This window comes from Sceloporus occidentalis, unplaced genomic scaffold (assembly GCF_023333645.1).
Source record: "Sceloporus occidentalis isolate IW3139 unplaced genomic scaffold, rSceOcc1.0.p SCAF_7, whole genome shotgun sequence".
NCBI classification, from domain to species: Eukaryota; Metazoa; Chordata; class Lepidosauria; order Squamata; family Phrynosomatidae; genus Sceloporus; species Sceloporus occidentalis.
Window position 1 is genome coordinate 76,436,512 of NW_028316987.1, and position 12,170 is coordinate 76,448,681.

The 12,170-nt window shown below is 44.7% G+C and overlaps 1 protein-coding gene across 2 annotated transcripts in view; it reads left to right on the forward strand.

Moving 5' to 3' along the window:
- Positions 1-833: 833 nt before the first annotated feature.
- The window catches only part of APBB1IP (amyloid beta precursor protein binding family B member 1 interacting protein), a 67,119-nt gene continuing 55,782 nt past the window's right edge, over positions 834-12,170 (forward strand). The window contains exon 1 of one of the 2 annotated variants that reach the window (XM_089533399.1): positions 834-969. The gene's annotated coding sequence lies outside the window, so the exon portion shown is untranslated. Of the gene's footprint in view, positions 970-8,453; positions 8,512-12,170 lie in introns of those variants that run through there. The other variant, XM_089533398.1, reaches the window with a different exon arrangement.

Sequence of the window (12,170 nt, forward strand, 5' to 3'; positions counted from 1 at the left end):
GAAATGTTGTTTGGATACTTAAACAAAAACCAAGAACTACAGCAACATATACTGAAATCTCCAGGCACATTTGCCTCATCTGGGGATCCCTAAGATAGTCAATTTGTTGTTGTTCTGTGTCTTCAATTCAACTCTGACTTATCATGGTGTTTTCTTGGCAAGATTGGTTTAGAGAAGGCTTGGCATTGTCTTCCTCTAAGGCTGAGAGAGGGTGTCTTGCCAGGTTTCACCTTATGAGTTTCCATGACTGAGTGGCCTCCCAGAGTCCTAATCCAAATCACTGGCTTGGTATCAGCCGGTGTTTGGTTTCAGCAACCCTTTGTATACCAAAATCTGTGGATGCTCAAGGCCCATTAAATACAGTGGAATTGTAAAATGGTGTGCCTTATATAAAATGGCAAAATCAAGGTTTGCTTTTTGGAACTTATATCTTTTTGGAATATTTTGAAATCGTGGATGCTTGAATCCGTGAATTTGGAGGATCAACTGTAGTTAATTACTTTAATTCAAATAGGGAGCCTTTGTGGAATTGACACTGTGGAAGAATTTTGTAATATGATGTAATTAGACATGTGGAAGAATTTTGTAATATGATGTAATTAGACAAAATACTTATTTCATTTATTAAACTGATTAATTAATGCTGGCTAATTTAAATGTCAGGGCCTTACAGTACCGCCTTCAGTTGCAAGGTGGCAGACTTCTCTAACCTTCCTCAAAGATGATATGCTTGACATGCTGTAGTCATTTCCCCAGACAAACTGGAAGCAGCTTGAAGTTGTACTTTCCTTTGCAGGAACAGCAAACTATTCAGAACAGTTAGGAAAGGGAAATAGAAGATCCTGCTGAAAATGCATGAAGAGAGTGAGAAGAAGGAAGGCTGAGCACTGGAGTGGAGACAAGACCAGTGAAGAAGAAACATAATTGAGTGTGGAGTGGGAGAAGAGAAGGAGCACCATAGCAATAGAGGTGGGAACAAAAGGACTTCTAACTGCTACAAAACAAGAGACTTTTACTATTTATTTACTATTTATTATGCATAACAATAACATATATAGAGGAAAATAATTAAGTACGATGTTCAATAAAATTGTTGACAATTTTTTGTTGAGACTTGATTACATTTTACAATTTACATTTTAATCTAAAATTTAAGTTTGGTGTACTGAGTTTTTCTCTCCTTCTGTTATTTTACTTTGAAAAATTTTGAAAAATTAGTATGGAAACAAGAATGAAGAATGATTTCAGAAAAAAAGACATTCCATTTACTTTTGAGGTTAACAGAGAAAATTTTACCACTGCGCTATCTCTTTCTGTAAATTGAAAAAAACAACAACACCGTCTTTTCAAACATCCATAGGGCACATTTCATTTATTGCTTTCTTCATACATTTACACATGAACGTTATGCACCACCAAGTATTAATGAGACATGTAAGATTCACCTTAGAGCCTGCTAATATGGCTTTTCTCTTCTCCCTGATATGTGGACATTGTGTGACATTATCGTTATGAGATTAGGTAAACAAAATATTTTATTTTTATTTACTTTATATGCCATCTTTTTCCCAGGCTGGGACCCTAACACTGACTAAACTAACAGTGCTTTTTTTCTTGATTTGAAAGTACCAGAAGCCTGCATCCGCACTGCAGAAATAATCCAATTTGACACCATTTTAACTGCCATGGCTCAGTGCTATGGAATTCTGGGAATTGCAGTTTTGTGAGACAAACTGCAAATCCCAGAATTCCATAGCATTGAGCCATGACAGTTAAAATGGTGTCAAATTGGATTATGTTTGCAGTGTGAATACAGCCAAAAACAGAACACTAGTTTAAATCTAGTTCAAGTGAGCCTAATGACAGAGCTTAATTTTAACTGCCCCAAGAATCTGTAACATAGGAAGGTCTTCCTTTGCAGGTGCCCTGGTATATTATTTCTTGTCACCTCTATATATAATCCCATCCAGTTCTCACTGTTTGAGGCCACTCAAATAGGCCCCAATACTTGTCTTTTTAAATAATAACCATTGCCTTTCCTTTAATCTGTTGTTGCAAAAACGACAGATCACTGCAGCACTGTAAAAACTCACAAATTAATTTGAGGTAAGATTTATGGACCACAGCCCACTCCATCAGATGCATGAAGGTTATTGTCCGTGAAGGCTGATGCCATAATAAAATTCTCAAGATCTCACAGGGACCTTTGTTGTTTTTACCTGCGTAGGTGGCTTTTGACACACTATTGCATTTAAAATAGTCTCTCTCCTACCATCCCATACGTGAAGCATTAGCATGCAAGGAGCCATAGCACTGGGTGCATCCTGCTGTCATGTGGTATTACCACACATGTTGGTCACACCCTTATTTTTTTACATGGCCACCGAACAGAGTATTTGTAAATTTCCTTCATCTACATGTGTGGGGATTCCCCTCTTGAGAACAAATCTTCCCTCTTGGTTTAGGTTAATGTTACTAGAAGCATGAGTTTGGGAGCAACTAGTTAAAAATAATTAGTTAATAGTAACAAATCTCCACCCTCACCCCCCCCCTCTTTTGAAAGTAAAACTACCTATATTAGGATTGTGACTTAACAATTTATAGCTTTTTAGGTTTCATGGTTCCATTGTAGTTAATGTTACAGTTTCATGAGTCTATACTTACCAAATTGTGGAAGAACAAAAGCACATGGTTTAAGTCCATGGCTTGTGCCATGCGCTTCTGCCTCATGTGCTGTTCAACATCTTTATCAACGACCTGGATGAAAAAATAGAGGACATGCTTATCAAATTTGCAGGTGATGCCAAATTCGGAGGATTAGCTAATGCCCCAGAGGAGGGGATCAAAATTCAAAATGACTTGAATAGATTAGAAAGCTGCACCAAAAACATGAACTTCAACAGGGAGAAATGTAAGGTACTGCACTTAGGCAGAAAAAATGAAATGCATAGGTACAGAATGGGGGACGCCTGGCTTAACAAGACCACATGTGAAAGGGATCTAGGAGTCCTAGTGGGCCAGAAGTTGGACATGAGTCAAGATGTGATGCAGCAGCTAAAAAAAGCAATGCAATTCTAGGCCGCATTAATAGAAGTATAGTGTCTAGATCAAGGGAAGTAATAGTGCCACTCTTTTCTGCCTTGGTCAGGCATCACCTAGAATACTGTGTCCAGTTCTGGGCACCACAATTCAAAAAGAATGTTGACAAGATGAAGCCTGTCCAAAGGAGAACAAAATGGTGAAGGGTCTGGAAATCACGAAATCTTATGAGGAGAGACTTAGGGATCTGGGTGTGTTCAGCCTAGAGAAGGGATGGTTAAGAGGTGACATGATAGCCTTGTTTAAGTATTTGAAGGGGTGTCATATTGAGGATGGGACAAGACCTGGAGGAATGATTCCAACCTAGAGGAAAAGAGATTCCAGCTCAAAATTCCAGCTTAACCAGAGCTAAGAGAACTACTTTTTAAAAAAGATAATCTGGGGGGAAGGCAAGGAGGAGGCTCACCAGGTGAGAGCGGTGAGCATAAAGCCGGGCGTCCGGACCTTCCTGCCACGCCCCCTCCGCCTCCTCGCCGGACACCGCTGCCAGAGCTGCTCTTCTGCCGGGCGGCCTCCTCCCGGGGTGTCGGAGGTCCGCATCTGCGCACCGCCCTGGGAGTGCCGCCCACGGACTGGAAGGGCACCGCTGCGGGACTCCGCAGCGCTACCACCGCGCAGCTGCGCAACTGCGCAGCTCTTACTGGGCTTAGGGAGGTTGTGGGTTAGCCTTAGAGCAGAGGATGCCTGAGGTGGCTAACCTCTGCTCTCTGAATTGCTGGAGAAGGGTGGGGGGAGGTTATGGATGTGGGGGATGCACGGGCTGGGGAGGAAGGGGACAACATTGCTACGAGCGGAGCTCCTATTGAGGTTGTGTGGGGCAGGGGGAGGTATGGCGGTGGGAGAAGGGACTTGCGTTCCAGGGGAAGGCGAGATCGATGCGTCATATCCATCTCTCCTTCCAGTCCCCCTCCCAACCTAAGGGACCTGAGGGTCACTCCAACCGTGCCACAAACCCTGTCGCTGCTCCTGTGCAACGCCAGATCGATCAACAACAAGTCCCACATCCTCCACGATCTGCTGGAGGACCAAAGTTGCGATCTGGCTTGCATTACCGAGACCTGGCTTGGGCCTGAAGGGGATGCTGTGTGGGCTCAGGCCCTGCCTGCCAGGTTCTCGGTGAAGGACCAGACCAGGTTAGGTGGGCGGGGGTGTGTGGCCTTGATACATAGGAACACCGTGTCCCTCACCAGGAACCAAATCCGTCAGACGTCCTACATCGAGTGTATTTACCTGACCCTAAAAGCGAAGGACAGTCTAGGGATTCTGTTGGTGTATCGGCCACTCCGTGCGCTAACGGACTCCCTTAACGAGCTGACACAGCTGGTCGCTGAACTGATGCTGGAGACGCCCAGGCTACTTGTCCTGGGCGACTTCAACATCTCCCTCACGGCCAGCTATGTTCCACCCGGTGCAGCTCGCGAATTCATGGATACCATGGCGGCCATGGGCCTGTCCCAGCTGATTTTGGGTCCTACGCATTGTGCGGGTAATACTCTTGATCTGGTCTTCTGTTCGGATGCAGAAAATCCGTGGGCGGAAATAACTAATATTTCCCCCCTGCCATGGACGGATCACTTCCTGGTTGAGGCAAAAATCAAGGTCTCTACCCAGATCCCTCCCGGGGGTGGTGGACCTATTAGGATGGTCCCCCCTCGAAGGCTGATGGAACCCAAAAGGTTCCAGGAAGCCCTAGAGGGATACATGGTTGGAAGTGACGGCGACTCTGTTGATGCCCTGACTGGTATCTGGAATACCGGTCTCTCAAGGGCTATCCGCAGTATTGCTCCCAAGCGCCCTATCAGACCCGCTTCCAAACGTAAGCCCTGGTATATGGAAGATCTCCGGGCAAGGAAGCGGGAACTGCGACGGCTAGAGTACCGTTGGCGGAAACACCTTCGCTTAGACGACAAGACTCTCCTAGACCAACTGTTAGTGGACTACGGAGAGGCGATACGAGCAGCTAAGAATTCGTTCTATGGTGCTCGTGTCGCGTCCGCGGAGTCGCGTCCAGCAGAGTTGTTCAGGGTAGTCAGGGAGCTAACTCAGCTCCCTCCTGCCCCGAACCAGATCCTTGAACCTTCTAAGGCCTGCTGTGACCAATTTAATAACTTCTTCGCGGATAAAACTTCTCGAATAAGCGAAGGTCTTCACGCTGACATTCAAGCAGAACCTAGGGTAGAGGCATCCAGAGCCTCCGTGGACTTTGTTAAACTGGATCGGTTTGAGTTGGTAAGTACCGATGATGTGGACAAGATCCTCGGAAGTGTTCGGAAAACGACCTGCTCTCTCGATCCCTGTCCCTCGTGGCTAGCGGCCCAGGGGGGACCGGCTGTGACTTTATTGTTACGCCGGATTATTAATACATCCTTGAGGGAAGGGCAATTCCCATCTGATCTTAAATTGGCCATTGTAAAACCTTTATTTAAAAAGCCCTCCCTCGACCCCCTGGTACATAATAATTATCGGCCAGTTTCACTGCTGCCATTTTTGGGGAAGGTGATCGAGAGGGCGGTTGCAATCCAGCTTCAGGTGGTCTTGGATGAAACGGATTATCTGGACCCATTTCAAACTGGCTTTCGGGCGGGTTACGGGGTTGAGACGGCCATGGTCGCCTTGGTCGATGATCTCCGTCTGGGCATCGACAGGGGAAGCGTGTCCCTGTTGGTGCTCTTGAACATCTCAGTGGCTTTCGATACCATAGACCATGGTATCCTTCTGGGGCGCCTGGCAGGGGTGGGAATCGGGGGCACTGCGCTCCAGTGGTTCCGGTCCTACCTCTCTGGGAGGTCCCAGATGGTGCAGCTGGGAGACGTGTGCTCCGATGAGAGGGCCCTTAAAACTGGGGTCCCTCAAGGAGCCATTCTGTCTCCCATGCTATTTAACATTTACATGAAACCACTGGGAGAGATCATCCGGAGACATGGGGCGCGGGGTTATCAGTACGCTGATGACACCCAAATAATCTTCTCTATGTCTCCGACTGATGCAGTGACTGAGGATGGCGTCTCTCCTCTCGTGGCCTGTCTGGAGTCAGTAATGGGCTGGATGAGGGAAAACCGACTCAAGCTGAATCCAGAGAAAACGAAGGTACTTGTGATAGGTTCCCCTGGTCCAGGAATGGCGGTGGTTCCACCTGTCCTGAACGGGGTCACGCTCCCTGTGAAGGACTCCGTGCGCAGTCTGGGGGTGCTTCTTGACTCGTCCCTTCACCTGACTGCTCAGGTGAATGCGACAGTCAAGAGCACCTGCTATCAGCTTCGGCTTATTCGCCAGCTGCGCCCATACCTGGCCCAGAGGGACCTTGAAACTGTGGTACATGCCCTGGTAACCTCGAGACTGGATTTCTGCAACGCACTCTACATGGGGCAACCCTTATACCAAACCCGGAAGCTACAAATGGTACAAAACATGGCAGCCAGGCTGGTCACTGGTACCTCCAGGGCCAGCCACATTACACCGGTGTTAAAAGATCTGCATTGGCTGCCGATTCGCTTCCGGGCGCAATATAAGGTGTTGGTGATGACCCATAAAGCCCTAAATGGCTTGGGCCCAAGATACCTGAAGGACCGCCTCTCCCCATACATTTCGTCCCGCACCCTCAGAACATCTGGGCAGCAACTACTTAGGGCCCCCAGGGCTAGGCTTGTCTCCACCACTAGGAAGACATTTTCCATCGCCGCCCCAGCCCTTTGGAATACGCTGCCCATAGAGCTCTGCTCGGCCACCTCCCTGGCCCAATTCAGGAGGGAGTTAAAGACCTTCCTTTTTAGTGTTGCATTCCCCGATTAAAGTCCAACGGGCCTCCCTCCTCTTCACTGGCAAGGGGATTGGCTAACTCGGGGCTTTTCTGTTTTTATTGAATTTGTATTGTACTGATGCTTTTATTGTATTGTTTTAATGTGTTGTTAACCGCCCTGATCTGTTGGAAGGGCGGTATATAAATAAAAATTTTATTTATTTATTTATTTAAATTAAAAGGAACTTGCTGACAGTAAGAGCTGTTTGACAGTGGAACAGATGCCCTTGGAGGGTGGTGGTCTCCTCCTTTGGAGGTTTTTTAAACAGAGGCTTGATGGCCATTTGTTGGGGATGCTTTGATTGTGATTTCCTGCATGGCAAGTGTGTTGGACTGGATGGCCCTTGGGGTCTCTTCCAACTCTAGGAATCTATTGATTCTCTGTATTTTTGTGGATACTGGGATGGCAATGTATTGGGGGATAGGATGCTTTTTTCACAGGCAAGCAACCTATAGCATTCAGACCTTTTTAAAACTAAAAAATATTTTACTTGAGCAATAAAAATGTAAATCATTACTTTTAAATAATGTAACTATAGCAGTAACTCACTCCGGGAGGATTGAAACAATAACCAGAGTTAAGAGAACTACTTTTTAAAAAAGATAATTGATTAGAAAAACCTCACAACGGTATCTCTGTGGAAGACCCAGAAAATAAGTGCATATACTTAAAGAGTTGAATTGGATTTATTGGTCAAAATGCCAATGGACCTGTTAATTTTAAACAGAATGGTCCTAGGGACAGGTCAGGTCAATACGTGGCCTTCCAGATTTGTTTTTGGACTGCAGCTCCCATCATCCCTTCACTAGAGGCTGTGCTAGGTAGTACAGATGGGAATACCAGTCCAATAGCATCTGGAGGGCCACCAGCCATCCACTTCCAGGTTGCAAAAAGAACATTATCTTAATTGTGAAAACTCAAAATCTGCACTGTGGCAATAATGCAGTTTGTTAACACCACTTGAACTGCCATGGCTGTGGCCTACAGAATCCTGGGATTTGTAGTTTTGTGAGGCAACAGCCCACTTGGGACCTGAAAGACCTTGTAAATGTACAAATGCATCTTCTCTCTTTCAATTAGTCTGCAGTTAAAGTGGTGTCAAACTGCATTATTCCTGCAGTGCGGACGAAGCCAAAGGTCCAAAACACACTGCAGAAATAATCCAGTTTGAGACCACTTTAACTGCCCTGGCTCAATGCTAGGGAAATATTGGGAATTGTAGTTTATTGTGGCACCAGAGCTCTCTCTGACAGAGAAGGCTAAATGTCTCACAAAACTACACTTCCTAGAATTCCCTAGCACTGAGCCAGGGCAGTTAATGCGCTCTCAAACTGGATTATTATTTCTGCAGTGTGGATGCAGCCAAGGGGTGTGCTTTCAAGGCTCCTGCCCTCAGCCCTTCCTTCTCTTCCTTTGCAGTTTGTGTGTGGCAGCAGAGAGAGTTCACCTTCTTCTCAGTAGGCCAACAAACAACAACAGTACACACTTCCTCAGAAAGGAAACCGAATTGCTTCACGCCCTTTTTACACCCTCAGACCTACTTCAGGCGCCCGCCATTTCAGGACACTCTCCTTTGCCTCCCTCCCTCGCCCTCTTTGGGCGCCTTGGCACCAAGGTAAAGCCCAAGGGCCATCAGTCAGGGCCCACTTAGGGTGCCTCTGCCCACTCCTCCTCACAGAGTACAATGACACTCCAAACCCACCCAACAGGATCATGGATGCTTTTATGGAGTCAACTCATGATGGTACCCCTGTTTTGTGGGTTGGCCCCATAAAGATATCCATCCTGTTTGGTGGATTTGGAGTGTTAATGTACTTTGTGTTGTGGATTTGGAATGATGTTTTGCTTTGTACAGTATTGTGGATTTGGGGTGGTGTTTTGCTTTGTATTGTGGATTTGGGGTGTTGTACCCACAAAGGAATCCCTGTTTGGTGTATTTGGGGGTGTTATTGTACTATATGTTGTGGATTTGGGGTGGTGTTTTGCTTTGTATTGTGCATTTGAGGTGTTGTACCCACAAAGGGATCCCTGTTTGGTGGATTTGGGGGTGTTACTGTACTTTGTATTGTGGATTTGGGGTGTTGTACCCATAAAGAGATCCCTGTTTGGTGGATTTGGGGGGTTACTGTACTTTGTGTTGTGGATTTGGGGTGGTGTTTTACTTTGAGTTGTGGATTTGGGGTATTGTTATGTCCATAAATGTATCCCTGTTTTGTGGATTTGGGGTGTTGTTGTACCCATAAAGATATCCCTGTTTTGTGGGTTAGCCCCATACAGGTATCCCTGTTTGGTGGGTTTAGGGATGTTAATTGTGCTTTGTGTTGTGGATTTGGGGTGTTATTGTGCCCATAAAGGCATCACTGTATATTGTGGATTTGGAATGTTTATTGTATTTTGTTGTACAAAGTAGAATAACACCTACATTCACAGTGATGAAGGTATCCCTGTTTGGTAGATTTGGGGTGTTATAATAATATATTATTATTATTGTACTTTGCTCAATGGCTACCATCAGTGGTGTAGTGGTTGGAGCACTGCACTATGGCTGCATCTGCACTGCAGAAATAATCCAGTTTGACACCACTGTAACTGCCACGGCTCAGTGCTATGTTATTTTGGGAACTGTAGTTTTGAGGGACATCTAGCCATCTCTGAGTGCACCAACAGACTACAATTCCCAGATTTCCAGAGCAGTGAGCTATGGCAGTTAAAGTGTCAGACTGGATTATTTCTGCAGTGCGGATGCATCCTCAGTATGACCCTGGAGACAAGGTGACTGGCTGTCCTCCTTTTCCATGACATGCCCTACATTTCAACCTTCTGTCCAGGAGGAATTTCAAAGTGTCCTCCATTTTGAGCATGACTGAGAAGCTTGAATTTATATTTGTGTGAGTGTTTTAAGATTTTATTTTGCCATGCCCTACATTTTTTTCTTGAAGGTCCTACATTTTTGTGGTGAAATGTCCTCCTTGATGGCTAGGACATCTGGTCATGCTGCCCTGGAGACCAGGATTCAAATCCCCACTCAGCCATGGGAAACCACAGGGTGACTTTGAGAGAGTCACATTCTGTCAGCCTCAGAGGGAAGCAGTGACAAAAAACCCTTTTGAACAAATCTTGCCAAGAAGAAAAACCTGTGCATTACCCATAAGTCAGAAATGACTTGAAGGCACACAACAACAGCATGGCCAGCATGGCTACCTCTGGATATGTCTTCTCCACAAAGTGTGGGCTAGGATGTTACGTTATAGGACAGCAGCTGCAAGACTTGTAATAACTCAGAAATAGAGAGAGAGTTCAATCCCTTCTAATCAAAAATGGCTAATAAAATTGCTGGAAATGGCAGAATTGGACAAATGTTGAATAAAATATGAAAGTCTAGGAAGATTTGTAGAAACTTGGGATCCAGTAATGAAAATTTTAATTATCAAGTGGGGAATAATGTCAGTTATTGGTTTTAACGGTTAACGAGATTTAATATTGGACTGGTATATTTGGGGGAAACCGGATTGGTCGAATCATTAACAATAGAATCAAGAAGGTTAACAAGAGAAGAAAAGGACAGAGAGAAAAGTATACTATTATACTAAGCACAGTTAGATTAGGAAGAACAGGACAAACAGCATGTATTAAAAATGTGAAAATCACCTTCAAAATGAATGTTTGTTCATCTATTATATTATTTGTCTTAGTTCTAAGTTTAGAATTATTATTTTTGAATAATATTATGTTATATGTAACATATTTTAAAAAATTTAAAAAACCCAACAAAGTGTGGATGTTTTGGGTTGTTGTTAGAATCATAGAATCATAGAGTTGGAAGAGACCACAAGGGCCATCCAGTCCAACCCCCTGCCATGCAGGAAATCCAAATCAAAGCATCCCCAACAGATGGCCATCTAGCCTCTGCTTAAAGACCTCCAAGGAAGTGTTGTTGTTGTTGTGTGTCTTCAAGCCACTTTATGGTGACCCAAAGGCAAGCCTATCACAGGGTTTTCTTTGCAAGAGAGGTTTTAACTAGTGCTTCCCTCTGAGGCTGAGAGAGTGTGATGTGCGTAATGTCACCCAGTGGGTTTCCATGGCTGAGTGACGGAATTCGAACCCTGCTCTCCAGAGTCCAAGGCTCAAATCTACACCAAGCTGGCTCTGTTGGGTGGTTTGTTATCAGCTCCTTATTGTATGGGAAGAAATGTTGCAAGTAGAGAAAAAAGGGAAGTTGAAGGCAGGTTGCAAAACCTTAGCTGAACATTACCTCCCTTTCAATAATATACATTGGGTGAGGGGCAGATTGAAAGCAGGGTGATTATTAAAACGATATTATTTGTAGGTTTTGGGGTTTTGTTGCAAATATCTCGTTACTATCCACTTCCTGGAATTCAGTATTAGTGTCTCTTTTTGGAACCAGACTATCAAAATCCTGAGAGAGGAGATGATCTCACAATGGCTCATAGATTTGTATGGTGGCTATAGAGACCAAACTGAATATTTACATTTTCCAAGACATTTACTGGAGAACTGCCCACCGCATCTGAGGAAGTAAACTGACGTCTATGAAAGCGCATGCTGCCAGTTTCTTTCTTTCGGTTATTTTAGTCTCAAAGGTGCTACAAGATCTCTCTGCGTACTGATTCTACAGACTAACATGGCTATATCTTTGAATTCTACCACCCCATTATATTGTTCCTGTTGTTGATTTGTGTGTGTGTGTCTGTTGTTGTTGTTTTAGCAGACTGGGTGGTTGGATTGATTTTGGATCTACTGCAAGTTCTTTTATTTGGTTGTAGGAACCGGTGTGAGAATGAGGGTAATGGAAAACTTTCTGAATAAACAAGATTTGGAATGTGTTTGTTGTTGTTGTGTGCCTTCAAGTTGTTTCCGACTTATGGAGACCCTAATGCAAACCTATTATGGGGTTTTCTTGGCACGTTGGTTTGCCATTGCCATCCTTTGAGGCTGAGAGCATGTGCCTTGCCCAAAGTCACCCAGTGGGTTTACATGGCTGAGTGAGGATTCAAACCCTGGCCTCCAAAGTGATAGTCCAGTGCTCAAACCACTACACCACACTGGCTTTGTGGTAGGAGTTGTAGGTCGAAGAAAATTTGGAGGGCCATAGCTGACTGCCCTGCCTTAAAGTGTGCAAATTATGATTAATGTTGTGGTTTATGCTGGCACTTCTGCATAATAGTGTATTTTGAAAAGTGTATTAATGTATGCTGTTCTATTTCCTAATATCATTGTTATTATTGCAGCTCAAACCATTACGCCATGCTGGCT